Raw genomic sequence first — 15,411 nt, 5'->3', positions numbered from 1 at the left:
TATAGGCAACTTTGAAACGTTAAATGCTGATTATAACATGAATTTGAACCCAAATGCAGCGTTTCTATAATTTATCATATATAAAATACCATTTATAAACTAATCAAACTCAAAACAGCACAAGTAGCAAACTGAACACATAAATATGGTCATAAGCTATCATAACCCTCAAAGTTAATGTTTAGATTAGGAGTGAGGAATTGGCTCCTAATATTAAATGCAAACTGAACACATAAATATGACCAAAAGCTATCATAACCCTTAAAGTTAATGTTTGGATTGGGAGTGAGGAATTGGCTCCTAAGATTGTGGGTGAGGTACGCATCAATAGTTTAGACTATCAATCTTGACCCATTTACTACATACGGGTCGATTCGTGTTACATGCTATCTCTATGGAATAAACCGGTAATACCAAAAGGTTAGCATATAAAGAAAATAGCATAGTAAATATTTATAAAAAAAAATAAAACGTTTGTCGAAATATGCTTAGTTCAACCCAACTCAACCCATTTTACTTGTACTATATCTTAATTAAACCCGCCCAACCTGAAAATATATGGTAGAAGCTAGTAAAGCATGGATGCATAAAGTACAACCCGCAAAGCATGATTAATATTTGGCTTTTGGTGTTTACCTCTGGTTCCTTTTTAGGATGCTTCAAGTAAAAAATACAAAACGTCCATACGTATTGTGTCTATGCATAATAAGCAGAACTACCCAACACAATCATCGAATACTGCAAAATAAGCTTTGGCATTTTCACAATCGATATGGCAGTGCAGAACTTTTTGCCTGATCCTTCCATCTGAACAAAAGAAAGAAAACTCATCAACTGGCCTGCATATTTAATTTTGGCATTTTCACAACACTTAAAGAGTGCATTATAAACCAACACTTACTTGCAAATCAAAGAAAACACAGATGTTTAGCTCCAAATAGTAAAAAATCAAAAATCCTAGATCACTAATACCTCTATCTAACTAACTAAAAACACCTACAAAACCAACTATAAACAATAGAATGTGAATAATGTCTCTGATTCGTCTAATCAAGACAGCTCAAGTATCAGGGGTAATAAAACGCAACAATATTTTTAATATAGAACAATGAAAATCAATTAAAAGGGTTTTCTAGAAAACAACAACCAAAACCTGGAAGATTTTTTTTTTATTTCAAGAACAACACACTGCATTCCAACTTCCAAATTGAAGTTGCTCCAGATATTCAATGGCTTGATCCAACTTTAAATCCCTATGAGTCTAATTGAAAATACTAATCACATCAACCGAATCAACTGAACCCTAGAACCAATAGCACTGTATACGTTATAAGAACCAGAGAAGATGAATGCATACGTACCTGGTATCGTGATGAGATGGTGGAGGGGCATTAAATTTAGCGTATGAATTGGAATTGATTGTTGATGGTGCAAAGCAAAGCCCTTATTCGGCAACGGCGATATTGAGAAAACCTGTGAGTTAGGAGGAACATAAATCGACCAAATTTTTTCAAATTAGTAACACATATCAACCCTAGAAGCTTAGGATAAAATACCTGTATGTGTTCTTATTCGGTGGAGGCAGGCCGTGGCGTGTTTTGGTGGTTTCACGCGGCTGCAGTTGTGGTCGTTTGAAGCAAAAGGATTGAGAGATGAGGAGTTAACTACACGCCTGTTCAATTGAATGAGGGCAATTGATGAGGAGTTAATTACGGGAGGCTATGTTAATCGTGGGGGCATAAAGAGAGTCTCCGGCTGAGTTATCTGGCCGACGGCCAAGAGACTATAATTAGGAATTTAATTTATCGGCGTCTCCAAGTGAGGGGTGTAAATTACCATATTGTCCATCTTATATGTTTTATAGATAATATATATATATATATAGGGTTAAGATAATGTACAATAATGCCTTAACCTACTAAAACACTAAAAAATGCTCAACCAAAAACTAAAACGCTCAGCAAAAAACCTAAAACGCTCAAAAACAGTTTTCGTTTAAAAAAGTATAAAATTGATCAATTAACGATCCAAAACTGTTTTTTTGGTGAACCAATGATTAATTGGATATGTGTTGACGATTTCGAGATGTTGGGATGTGATTTCGTGGATCATTCGTGAAAACAAGGATTCACATACCTATTGTACGTTAAGGTATTATTTGTTATGAAATAATTCTCAATGTGTTTCCATTAAACACAATGACGTACATATACAAAAGGAGCCAACTAACTTTTACTAAACTAGGCAACACAATAATATACATTCAATACACTTAACACAAATATTAAAGCCAATATTATATCCATAGATAGTGGTTGACTAAGACACCCCCTCAGTCTTAGCGGTAGGACCACAGACACAAAGACTGGACTTGAATCACGAGAAGAGTGGGCGGGGTAAGCCTTTTGTGAATATGTCGGCGTACTGATAATCAGCTTGAATGTGCAGCACTCGAATGTCTCCAACACGTACTTTATCACGAACAAAGTGTATATCGATTTCGACGTGTTTTGTTCGTTGATGTTAAACCGGGTTTTTCGAAAGGTAAACCACCGAACTATTATCGCAATACACAATAGTGGCTTGTGGGGTTGGTAAAGATAGTTCAAGAAGTAGATTTCTTAACCAACTCGTTTGACGACCGTGTTGGCAACCCCACGGTATTCCGCTTCGGCACTAGATCTCGAGATGGTAGCTTGGTGTTTTGATGACCACAAGACAAGATTACTTCCCAAGAAAACACAATAACCCGATGTTGAACGGTGAGAGTCAGGACATCCCCCCAGTCCGCGTTAGAATAAGCTGTAAGCGAAGTGGACTTAGGTAGGGTAATATGCAAGCCGTGGGATGTGGTACCCCTGATGTAATGAAGTACTCATTTAAGGAAATTTAAATGGGGTTTTCGGGGAGAGTGCATGAAGAGACAAATTTGTTGAACTGCGTATGAGATATCTGGTCGGGTAAAAGTGAGGTATTGTAAAGCTTCGGCGAGGCTACGATAAAGAGTGGGATCCGAGATGGGGGGCCCGGAAGTGGCAGTTAGCTTAGAGGATGTTTCAACTGGTGTTGTGGCTGGTTTACAAGTGGACATGTTTGCTTGGGCCAAAATATCTTCAGTATAGGCTTCTTGGGAAAGAAATAAGCCCCCGTTTTGAGGTGTAACAAAAATGCCCAAGAAATGGTGAAGCCTGCCTAAGTCGGTCATCGCAAATTCATGAGATATGGCGTTTTCTAATTTGAAGCGGTGAGGATGATGTCATTTACATAAAGTAGAAGATAAGCCATTTGGTCACCCTTTTTAAAGATAAATAGAGATGAATCGTTATGGCACTGGTAAAACTGTATTTGAGAAGGTATGCTGCGAATCGTTGGAACCATGCATGGGGTGCCTGCTTTAATCCATATAGAGATTTTTGTAATTTGCATTTATGTGTTGGCCGGTCGGGATCCTTGAAGCCGGGAGGTTGAAACATGTAGACCGTTTATTTAAGTTCACCATGTAAGAATGCATTCTTGACATCCAATTGATAGATTGGTCAAGACGAGAACAAGCCAAGATGGATTGGTCAAGAACGAGAACAAGCCAAGCTAAGCACAATACGTATAGTAGTGGGCTTCACAAATAGGCTAAATGCTTCATCACAGTCGATACCAATGTGTTGAGATTTCCCGTTTACCACAAGTCTCGCTTTGTATCTCTGTAATTTACCTTAGGCATTGAATTTGTGGCGAAACAACCACATACAACGAATGACGTGTGCATCAGGTGGCCGAGGGACCAAATTCAAAGTGTTATTATTCAATAAAGCACTATATTCGCCGTGCATGGCTGATTTCCATTTTGGATCGGACATGGCAGTTAAATGGGAAGTAGGTAATGGTGAAATGGTATCAGTGTGTAATTTAAGTGGTATTTTTGGTTTGGTAATCCCGGCTCGGGGACATGTGGTAATATGGTGAGTTGGTTGAGTAGGTATTGTTGTTTATTGAGGTTGAGTGGTATTTTGTATTGATGAGGGTTGGCAGTTTGCAGTTGGTGGGGGCATAGGTTGAGAGTTTGTGGGTTGTGGTATATTAGAAGTGGTAGGTGGATTGTGTACGGTAGTGCGAGAGGTATGATTATGGTTGGGCCGGGAGGGATTATTGGGTGGTGTGGGAGTGTGTGAAGGAGATTGAGTGTGGGTCGTGGGAGAGGTGTTAGTGAAATGTGGAGTAGTGGTGGGTTGGGTCTCAAATAAAATAGGAGATGGATCGTCGAGGTCCAAAAACGAGTAATCTCGCCGTATGTTGGACGAGAGAGGTTTAAACGGAAAGGTGGACTCATCGAAGATGACGTGTCGGGATAAGATAATTTTACTCGTGGAAAGATCAAGGCATTGGTATCCGCGAAAATTAGCCGGGTACCCAAGGAAGACACATAATGATGATCATTGGGTGAGTTTGTTCGGTCGGGTGGCGGAGGTGCTCGGGTAACAAGCACAACCAAAAACTCGTAAATGATCATATGTGGGGTGGCGATGGTAAAGTGCGGCCATAGGCGAGTGGTGGTGAAGAAGTTTGGTAGGTAGAATATTGTGTAGGTATGTGGCAACTTGAAAGGCTTTAACCCAATAGGATGGAGGTAAGAAAGCATGGGTGAGAAGTGTAAGCATGATTTCGTTGATGCAACGAATCACGTGTTCGGACTTCCCATTTTGTTGGGAGGTTTGAGGACAGGAAAATGGAATTGAAATCCTTTGGGAAGATGCAAAACTTTTGAAATTTTAATTATCAAAATCACCCCCTAAGTTGTATTGAAAAGACTTGATATGAACTTGGAATTTGGTAACTATATATTTATGAAATTTAGTAAATTTTTCAAATGTTTCGGATTTGAATTTCAAAGGTAAAATCCAAGTATATTGCGTCTTATCATCGACTAAAACCATGTAATATTTATAACCAGAATTGCTAGGTATTGGTGAAGTCCACAAATCACAATTAATTATATCGAACGGTAATAAAGTTTGTGACATAGACATAGAAAAAGGTAAGTGCTTACTTTTTGAGAGTTGACAAGAAGGACAAACAAGGTCTTTGCTACATTTATTACATGAAATAAAATTATTCGAAATAAGAGAGTTAAAGATAGATAGTCTCGGGTGGCCGAGACGGTTGTGCCAAAAGTCTTCTTCATGCGAGAAATGGAAGGCGGAAGCTGTGTTGTCGGTGACTGGATAGAGGTGGCTGTCACTGTTATGTCTTGTTAGGATCTTCCCATCCATGAAGTCCGAGGGTCAAATTCAATAGAGGTCCAATTGTCAATATTAAATTGACGGACCGATATAAGGTTTTTAATTATGTGAGGTGTGAAAAGGACATTTTTAAGGTATAATGGTTTGGTGGAAGTGGTAAGGTGCAATTTCCAGACCCAAGAATCGGAATTCACTGACCATTTCCAACAAGTATGGAACTAATTGAACTAGATGATAAAGGGGAGTTTAGTTTACCTTGGTCACCGGTTATATGAGTGGTTGCCCCGGTATCCATATGCCATTGACCATCCTGATTGTTCATGTGCATAGCCGCGAATGCGTTGCTTGAATCGGTTGGATCCATGGCATCATATTATGTTAAGTGGGCTTGGGTATGTGGGTTTTGGTTATTAGGAGTGGGCTGTTGTTTTTGTGAAGAGGTATGTGAGCCATTATTATAACCAGGATGTATGACCCAACGTGGAATGGCCCATCCTGCTTGGGTTGGGTATGGACTAGGTGGAGGTGGGCGATGATTCCAATAATTTGGCCACTGTGGTTGTGGGGTTGGCTGTTGTTGCCAATAATATTGAGATTGGCGATTGTGGTCTGAAGCTTGTCACCTCGAAGTCCCTGTTTGACCACGATGTGAGTCTTCCATGAAATTGTTATGGTGACTGTGAGACTGAGCTAGGCATGTTCTTCGGTGATGACCACGAGAGCCACCCCGAGAACCACCTGAGGAGCCGCCACGACTGTAAGAACGCCGATTAGAGTTGTTGCGGTTGTCATCATGAACAACCGCTACCACCAAAGGGGAGGGAGTTTCACAGGCGGCTTGGCGGTCACGGTCGTGCTGAAGCATGTCAAACGCATCTTCCCATGATGGTAAGGAATTATTAATTAAGGACCCCGTAACATTATACTTGGTCGGTAATCCCCGAACAAGTTGGAGGACTAAACGTTGCTCATTCATAAGAGACTCCAGATCGGCTAGTTGAGTTGAGTTCTTTATGGCTTTGGCGATTGGCCTCAAGGGACGGCATGTCACGGAGCTTGAGATTGACAAACATGTGTTCCAGTGCAGCGACACGCGGTCCTTTGTTGTTCAGAAAAACACGTTTTAGACAATGTCATGCTTCGAGGGCCGTGGATTCCGCTACAAGAACCCGGTCGAGAAATTCATAGGAGAGAGTCCCGTAAATCCATTGTAGAACAATGGAGTCAATCTTTTGCCTTGATACGAAGGACGAATCGGCGGGGGAGTACCGTCGATATGAGATAAGACGTCATACACGCGGGCATGAAGTTGGAAAAGTTTCACCCATGAGGAGTAAGAAACTTGCGTGCCATCCAATTCCCGGACCTTATTTTGGATGTTGGTTACAGTATAAACGGGGTGTAGGGCAGCGGGCTTGGTAGTGACGGCATCAGATTCGTTGCTATTGCTTGTCATAAGGATAGCAGGGTATGATAGTGTAGGAAGATATATAAGGTAGACCGAAGTCTGAAGGTTGAGGATGGAAAGACCGAACTCGGCAAAAAGGGATCGATTAGGGTGATGCGCTCGGATACCATGTTGTGAAATAATTCTTAATGTTTTTCCATTAAACATGATGGCTTACATAAACAGAAGGAGCTAACTAACTTTTAGCTAAACTAGGCAACACAATAATATACATTCAATACATTTAACACAAATATTAAAGTCAATACTATATCCATATACAGTGGTTACATTTAACACAAATGTTAAAGCCAATATTATATCCATATATAGTGGTTGACTAACTTAGTCAACCACTATATATGGATATAATATTGGCTTTAATATTTGTGTTAAATGTATTGAATATATATTATTATGTTGCCTAGTTTAGCTAAAAGTTGGTTGGCTCCTTTTGTATATGTACGTCACTGTGTTTAATGGAAAAACATTGAGAATTATTTCATAACATTATTGTATTGGATTTTTTGCCTATATATATATATGGTCGATATATTGTACAATAATGCCTTAACGTACGATAGGTACGCGAGATGCTCAAAGGCAAAACCTAAAAAGGCTAAAAAAACGCTCAACCAAAGACCTAAAACGCTCAGCCAAACGTAAAACGCTCAAAACGGTTTTCATGAAAAAAAGTAAAAAAATTGATCGATTAACGATCCAAAACTTTTTTTTTTTCGGTGAACCAATGATTAATTGGATATGTATTGACGATTCCAAGATTTTGGGATGTGATTTCATGGATCAATCTCATGAAAAAAGGAATTCGCGTACCAATTATACGATAAATTATTATTGTATTGGATCTTCACCCCCCACACATATATATAATTGTTTCTGATCTTAGAACAACAAGTAGACTTGGTCCAGTGGTTGCCTCTATGTAGTGTGAGCGTAGGGACCCGGGTCAGCGCGTTCTGTCTTTTTTATTTTTTAAAACCTTTTTTTATTGTTTAAAAATTAATCAAAAATAATAAAAACTATACTAATCAAATAAAATCGCTGAAGTTAAATAAAAACCTGTTATAAATTATTTTACCAAGTTTTCATCTAAAAATCCAACTTTTTATTTCCGTTAAGTCTTCGTTAAAACCCGATTAAAAATTATATTATTAATAACTCTATAAAACGCTAATGTAATCGTTTCAAGTTAGAATTATCCTTAAGAATCAATATTCAATAAACATTACAAATCTCAATTTAGTGTAAACGCCTAATTAAAATCATAATGGAATAATAATACCAAACCATTAAAATTACATTAAAGCTTTAGAAAAATATTATATTCTCTCCATCCCTCTACAAGTGTCATGGTTTGAAAAACACAAAATTTAAGGAAAATTTGAATGTTTGTACTTTTTTCTTAACAAATGACTTTAATGCCCTTGATATATATAAAAAGACAAAATTTAAGAAAGTTGAATGATTACACTTTTAAGGGTAAATTTGGAAATTAATTAATAAAGTTTGAAAGTGGACATTTGTAATGGGACAAACAAAAAAGGAAATGTGGGCACTTTCAAAGGGACGGAGGGAGTAATACAAAATGACATAAGATAATAAAATATATATTAAAATAGTGCAAAATATCTAAAACAAGTTAGTTAACTTTTACAACCCTGTTAGTTAGTAATTCATGTATTTCTTATTTTAGCTTGCGAGTTTCATCGTTCGGATTCATTTAACGTGCTTTCGGTTTTTACTACAAGTTTATCGTCCATTTCAAATGTGAGTTTCTCATACCCACTTTTTTGAAGTTTTTTAAATTACTTTTATGGGTAACATATGTATCCTACAAAACCCAATTATTTACGATTTCGCATACAAACTACAATTCGCTACATGGACTTGTGTGTTTACTTGTTATTTGCTCAAAATTACTTGCACATGGATTTCTTTAAGAAAGTATGATCATACGCCCTCCTTTGCACTCATGACCTTGCTGTTATGAGTGGAAAATGGCCTCATTATCCGAGTGTGTTGGCTGTTACCATCGGGAAAGGACCTTATTTGCTTTTCACAAGTTTTCATGGGATTGTATGGTTTTTATGTATTATATCAAACTGTGTAAACTCACCAAGTTAGTTGACATTATTTTATACATATGTTACAAGTATGATTATTAGAGGATGAAACAAGATAAGACACTAGACTTAATATTATTAATAAAGTGTTTGATATGTTTCACTTCCTTGTAACTTTCTTGTTAAAAAAAAACATTGTTATTTGAATCATTAATGAAATAATGATAATAATGTCACTTAATATTGTCACATGTGTTTTGAACAATCTGTACGTCACACTCGGGCGTATTCCGCTTTAGCCGGGGTGTTATAATGGTGGTGGCGGTTAGGCGGCAGGGTTGGCGGTGGTTAACAATGGTAGCATTGGTAGTGATGGCGATGGTTGGGTGGCGATGACGGTGGTGGTGGCCAGGCAGCGATGGTGGTTGAAGCGGTGATGATCAGGTGGCGACGATGACAATGGTTACGGTGTTTACGGTGATGATGCTGGCGACGGTCATAGCGCTGATGGTAAGGTGGCAGCGGAGGTAGAGGTGGCGACAACGACCGTGGGGGTCGGGTGGTGGCGGCGGTGACGATGGTAGTGGTGTTGAGAAAGTATGGTGAAGGAGGAATATGAGGAATGGAATTGAAAAGGGGGCAGGGGTGTTTGATGGAATGAGATTCCATGTGTAATGGTTGATTTCATTACATTGAACAACTAAACACCGTTTTTCCATTTCCACGCAACGAAACATTCTATTACTCCTGCCATTCCTATATACCAAACGCTACGTTAGCATTATGTTCCTTTCTTATGACCACACCCCGCGTCCGACCCCCACAACCGGACACATTTAGAAATTGAGGTTTTGAGTTATCGGACGTCACACATTGACCTAAACATCAAATTTCACTATTGGAACTTGACTACCGCAATTTGTCGATGGTCGAGTGTTTCCCCACTACCAGAACTTCTCTAACTGCCGAGTGTTGCCCCGTCGCCAGATTTCCAGAACATCCCGAATTTAGGTTATCTTTTTTTATTAATTTTACTCAATGTCATTCCCTTAATATTTGATTATTTGGTAAATTATTGATTATATGATTATTTGCTTGATTAGATGATTAAATGAAGTAAGATTATAGTTTGGGAAATATGAATTTGACTTGTTGACCTAGGTCTTATGAACCGAAAATTTAATTTGTTTTTATACTTTTTTTTCTTGACTTGACCCGACCTTACCTGGGCCGAAAAATTATCATATGGAGATATAGCTACAAATTTTTAACCTTAAAAAACTTTGGTCCCTCAAGAAGAAAAATTTCTCATGTCTGCCACTAAGTTAGAAGAGCCTCATTACGCGATTCTTCCATCACCCACAAACTTATATGGCTCTCCTATTTGATTATGTATTTATATTATTTTACTAGGTTAGTTACCCGTGTAGCACACGAGTTAAAATACATAATTTTTTTTAAATAATAAAACAATGTAAAATACAAAAAGTATATTCAATAAATATAAAATTATAATATATGGTAGAATAAATTACAATACACAATAAGAAAATTAAAAGTTGTAACAAAATTAAATTTTAGATGATTTCTTTGTACAAAATATTTGTAGGTTTGTTTGTAACTTTACTTTTCTATATATCAAAACTTAGTAGTTTCACATTGTTTTTACTTTTAACTCCAGATAATGCAACACATAACTGACCATAAGCTAAAATAAATTGTCTAAAAAACAAACAAACTATTTATAATGATTGACCTTAGCTTTTATTAATCTTCATTGCAAAACAAATAAAGTGAAAATTGTATTCTTAGAAATTAATTATTTTATCTAAAGATGTAGGATTTTTTTAAGAATAAAAGTATGAGTTCCAATATTACTTCTGGATATGATTTCGGCTTTTGTAGCACGGTTATGATATATTTTCATATGTAATTTAGTTTCATTACATAGACCAATTTTGTAGTTAATATTTTAAGCAACATCACTTCAACATCGTCTTTTATTACTAACCTATTACTTGACAACCTTAGATTTTGAGGTCATTTAAAACATCATGAAACTAATACTTTCTTGTAACGTATCATTTTATGTCTGATAGATACCATCTGAAAAATGGTAATATTTTCATCTCTCGGAAACATGGATAACAAACGTTTGCTAATTTCTTTAACGACATCATTTTTTTATGCAAGTACGACTCGTTCACTAAGAAATCTATATTTTTGAAATCTTCAATAATAAAAGGATATACAAAGTGAATTTGTCATCTGATTAATAGTGTGTTATTGTCTAACATTTGTATTCCAAAGATAAGAAGTTCCACCTGAAAACCAAAACATGTAGTCTAGTGTTTATATTTTTTGTGATTTTTAAGACGATGAACTTAGCATAAATGATGAGTTGATTAAATAATCAATTCAAAAAAGAAGTTATATATAAATGGTTACTTTTTAAACTGGCCAGTGACCGAAACTCATTCTAATCATAAATTGTTTTGACCCGAACCATGTTTAATACTCTAACCAGTTAAAGAAACTTGCTCGTTTAAATTAGCATAAACACTAAGAATACATCATTAGTGAATTTGTCTTTTAAGGGTTTGAAGGAAAAAAACTTGTAATTTAGTAAACAATCATATATTTAATAACTTAAAGTTTATTGAAATTTTACATTTAAGGTAATCTTGCATCTTCATCCAATAATATCATTTCTTATAAAACCTTAATATTAATTAACTAATATATAACAGATTTAAAATCTTAATTTTTTGCAATCACTATTCAAAATCAACGTGAAAATTGGTTACTTATAAAAATTTATTATTAATTACTAATAAAATATATTTGTATAAAACAAATAATATATTTATGCTGGTATTCAATTTTTTAAATCAAGAAAAAGTTTATGAAAAAGAGAAAATGAAAGATTAAAAAGAAAAAAATGAAATAAAAAATTATTAATAAGAAAATAAATATAATTAATATGAGAGAGATGAAAATTTTTTTTGTAAGAAACATTTTATTAATTACATGTGGCATTAGAAAACTTAATTTATTATATAGTATATATTCAATAAAGTTATCCCTTTTCTAATACTGCAAATTCAAACATTATATTTTCGGTGTATTTCTAGAACAGGTGTCTTGATAGTTGATACTTTATGACAGATTTCATCTTGAATGTAAATAATATTGTTATGTCTTTAATAAAAAAATGTTTAAAATGTATTGAACACAATGCGTATAACGGTGCTTCGTGGACCCAATAACCCCACATTTTAGGGTTTGAGATAGGCGACGCCTTTTGATACACTACAAGAAAAGCTGGCTTTAAGGACGACGGCATGTGTCCGGTCCCAGTCCGAGTCCCAGTCCCAGTCCCAGTCCCAGTCCCGGCCAATCCCACCCTTTGGTTGTATGATTTGATTATTTAGAAAGAAAAGGATACCTAGTGGATTGCAATTGATAAAAGTGAGACAATATCATGAAAAAGTTGGTGATTTGTAAAACTAAAAAAAAAGGGAATGGCAAGAGCGTCAAATTTTCTTGTTTTCTTTTTAATTTAATAGGTATTTCATTAGTAAAACTATTAGGCTATTTGTAATGGAGGGGCTACAATTAGGGGCAAATTGTGACACGTGGCGCCCAGTCAGCATGTAGTGGAAATTTGGTTTTTGGGTGTAATGGTGTAGGGGCTACAAGTTGAGCCCACAGTGTGTTTTTTATTATTTTCTTTTTATAACTAAACTAATTAAATAAAAACCAATTTATTTAAATAATTAAATAAAAAATGCATTAAAATTAAAAGAAATACAAAAAACTTAAAAAACATAACTAATAATGCATTAAAATTAAAAAAAATGCATAACTAAAAATATTAAAAAACATACTAATATTCATAATATTTGCGCATTTTTTCAATTCGTTGTCGTTGCAATAATGCGGCCTCTTCGTGTGACCCGACCGCTTTGAGGGATTCGTATTTTTCACTCAATTCCCGCAATTCCAACATTTGGTCAATCTTTTCGTGTTGTTTGTTGGTTTCGTTCATGACATCGTTGAGTTCCTCGACACATTTTTTTTTGTTTTTTGATGATTTCTCTTATGGTAGCGGCGACTTCCACGAGTGTCGGCTGGTTCGGGTTGTTTGTAGGATTCATTTGCGTATCCGGTACCGTCACTGGATCCGACTCCGGCGGTGTAGAACCGAACGCTGGCATTGTGTTTTGAGGGCTGTTTCTAGGGAGTTGGTAGTTCGGTTGGTTCGGGCTGTTTCTAGGATTCATTTTGTTTATTTTTTGTAAGAAATTGGGTATGATTTGTGTATAAAATGGATATAAAATGGAGAAGAAAGGTGTATGTTTATATATATATATTGTTTAATTTTTATTTTTTTTTTTAAATATGACCGTTTAACAATGGTCGTTTTAATATATTATTATTATTATTTTCTTCTTTAATCGGGCGATAAATGTATCCCGCCCCCGCCCCTTTTCGCCCAATTATCGCCCGGGGGGGGGGGGGGGGCGGTGTTCCTCCAAAAAATCGCCCATCTTCGCCCCTTATTCCCGCCCACTACACACCCCCTTACAGGTTAATCCTAGCTTCTACAACAAGATTCAACAATTTCATTAATATTCTTTAATCCTAAAATTTCCAGTCTATGAGTGAACCAGAATATTTTGACTTACAAAGGTATCAAGAAACCTAACTTAATTATACACCCGATCAACGACAACGATGGCTCAACCGGTTTAGGCCCCCAAGCGAATTGAAAATTGAGGCCCTCTTTATGCTTTGTTAACACCTCAATCAAAGCTTCTATAAGTAAACTTTTTTGCCCTTTCTAATTGGACACATAATATGTGTAGAAAGTTTGGTCAGTTACTTTTAACACTTTATTAACGCTAGCTAGGAACTGAGGAACATGCTGGTGTCTCGGTCATTGGTTAATCATTTTAATTATTAAAACGACATTCACAATACTCTAATATGTAATCTTGGCATTTCAACTTCAAATTATTAACATTTTATTTTACATGCATCCTATTTGACAGCTCATTTTATTGATTTTTTTTCCAAGTAGGACGCATTTAAGGTATTTAATTACTTGTTGTGTGTGTGCGGGGGGGTGTTGGGGGGGGGGGGGGTTTGACTTTTCTTTTTAATCACAAAGGGTAATTATAATATTTGATAATTAATGGCGAATAAAGATTTAAGTATAGGTGTGTAAGAGATAGTTAGAGAGGGGTGTCAGATCAGAAACCTTAATTTCCATTGATAGTGGCGAATAATCTTAATCTCGTTTGATAGTGACGAATAAGAGTGATATGACATGAGCTTACGTGATTATAGACGTTATTTATACAATTTCTAATCACACCTTCTCAACCTAAATACACCACCATCTCTAAAATTCTATGGGTGATATAAAGCGTAACCAGCTCATGACTATTTCTCAATAACAACAATTTATTGGCTAAAGGGCTGGAACTAAAGCGTCGTGATATTTTTAACGTGAATGAAAACAAATATATGGAAGGTGATCAAAGAGGCATTGTGATGAAGCTAATTTTTTAAGAAATAATTATCTGGGTATTTAAACGTCGAAATATGAATGTAAATTCTATTATTAAAAGATGTAAATGCATGTGATATGTGAATGTGATTGTTAAGAAGCAAATATCTCCAAAAGCTCTTAGCCTCTCACAGTGAAAATTAAAGAGAAATTATAGATAAGTGATTTTGAAGATGATATGAATGGATGATTTAAATTTATGAGCATTTGATTTTTAGAATATTCAAAACCTCAACCAAAATCAAACCTTGAAAAATCTCAATCTTTCATCACACCAAAGTCCAAATCAAACCATTGAAATCATATCACCAACAAACTTATTCACCAACTAGAAAAATTATAAGAGGCTTTGTTGATGATGCATGCAAATTAATTGCAACAATTGAGTTTTACTTTATTGTGCTATTTTTTAGCAACTTACTTTCATTTTGTTTTGCTTAGTTAACTAAGGTCCGTATTAGGTAACAGGTAACTTGTCTCAATGTTCAGATTTCTCTAGTTTGGTCTTATGTAAGTATAATTAACTAAAAATCTAAAATGACTTGAAGACAACAAAATCACCAACAATGAAGAACGCATTAAAAAGGAGCGAACACGATGGAATATGACTCGTATATAGTTTTATAAACAAACGAAAAGGCTGCCGGGAAATTAAAGGTGGAGTGAAGAAACACTAATCGACCCCGGGCAGATTACGGATAATCTGGGGGTTAAATAGATGTTTCCCACGAGGGGTTAGATCCGGCGAAGATGGTTCTTCTGATAACCTGCAAAACAGACACCATGAGCTCGTCACTGAGAAGGGGGGGGGGTACCTCCTTGTGACCACCCTCCGGCGTGAGAATCAGACTAGATTGCTCTTGAATATAAGTGTATAGAATGACTAGAGCAGATATCAGGTAATATATCAAGATATGAAATATGAGATAAGATAATACCATTCCAAGGTGTTGGAGTATTTATAGCCGAAGGTAGGTTTCCAAGCAGGTACAGCCGGCTGAATAGTGTTCCTGTTCTGCCAACTGTGGGCTACGCACATGCCATGCTTGTGGTTGGTGGGTAGGCAGC

The 15,411-nt window shown here is 36.0% G+C and overlaps 1 long non-coding RNA gene across 1 annotated transcript; it reads right to left on the bottom strand.

The window, feature by feature from the left end:
• Positions 1-466: 466 nt before the first annotated feature.
• LOC143558293 (uncharacterized) lies at positions 467-1,711 on the bottom strand. The gene is made up of 3 exons (XR_013139711.1): positions 1,557-1,711; positions 902-1,008; positions 467-807 (listed from the first exon to the last, which is right to left on the bottom strand). It is a non-coding gene; the product is annotated as an uncharacterized LOC143558293 (long non-coding RNA).
• Positions 1,712-15,411: the final 13,700 nt, after the last annotated feature.

The sequence above is a fragment of the Bidens hawaiensis genome, unplaced genomic scaffold (assembly GCF_021521415.1).
Source record: "Bidens hawaiensis isolate Kalapana, Puna unplaced genomic scaffold, B.hawaiensis_p1.1 tig00019393_1, whole genome shotgun sequence".
NCBI classification, from domain to species: Eukaryota; Viridiplantae; Streptophyta; class Magnoliopsida; order Asterales; family Asteraceae; genus Bidens; species Bidens hawaiensis.
The sequence above is the reverse complement of the archived record's forward strand: the minus strand, read 5'-3'. Positions and strand labels throughout refer to the sequence as shown.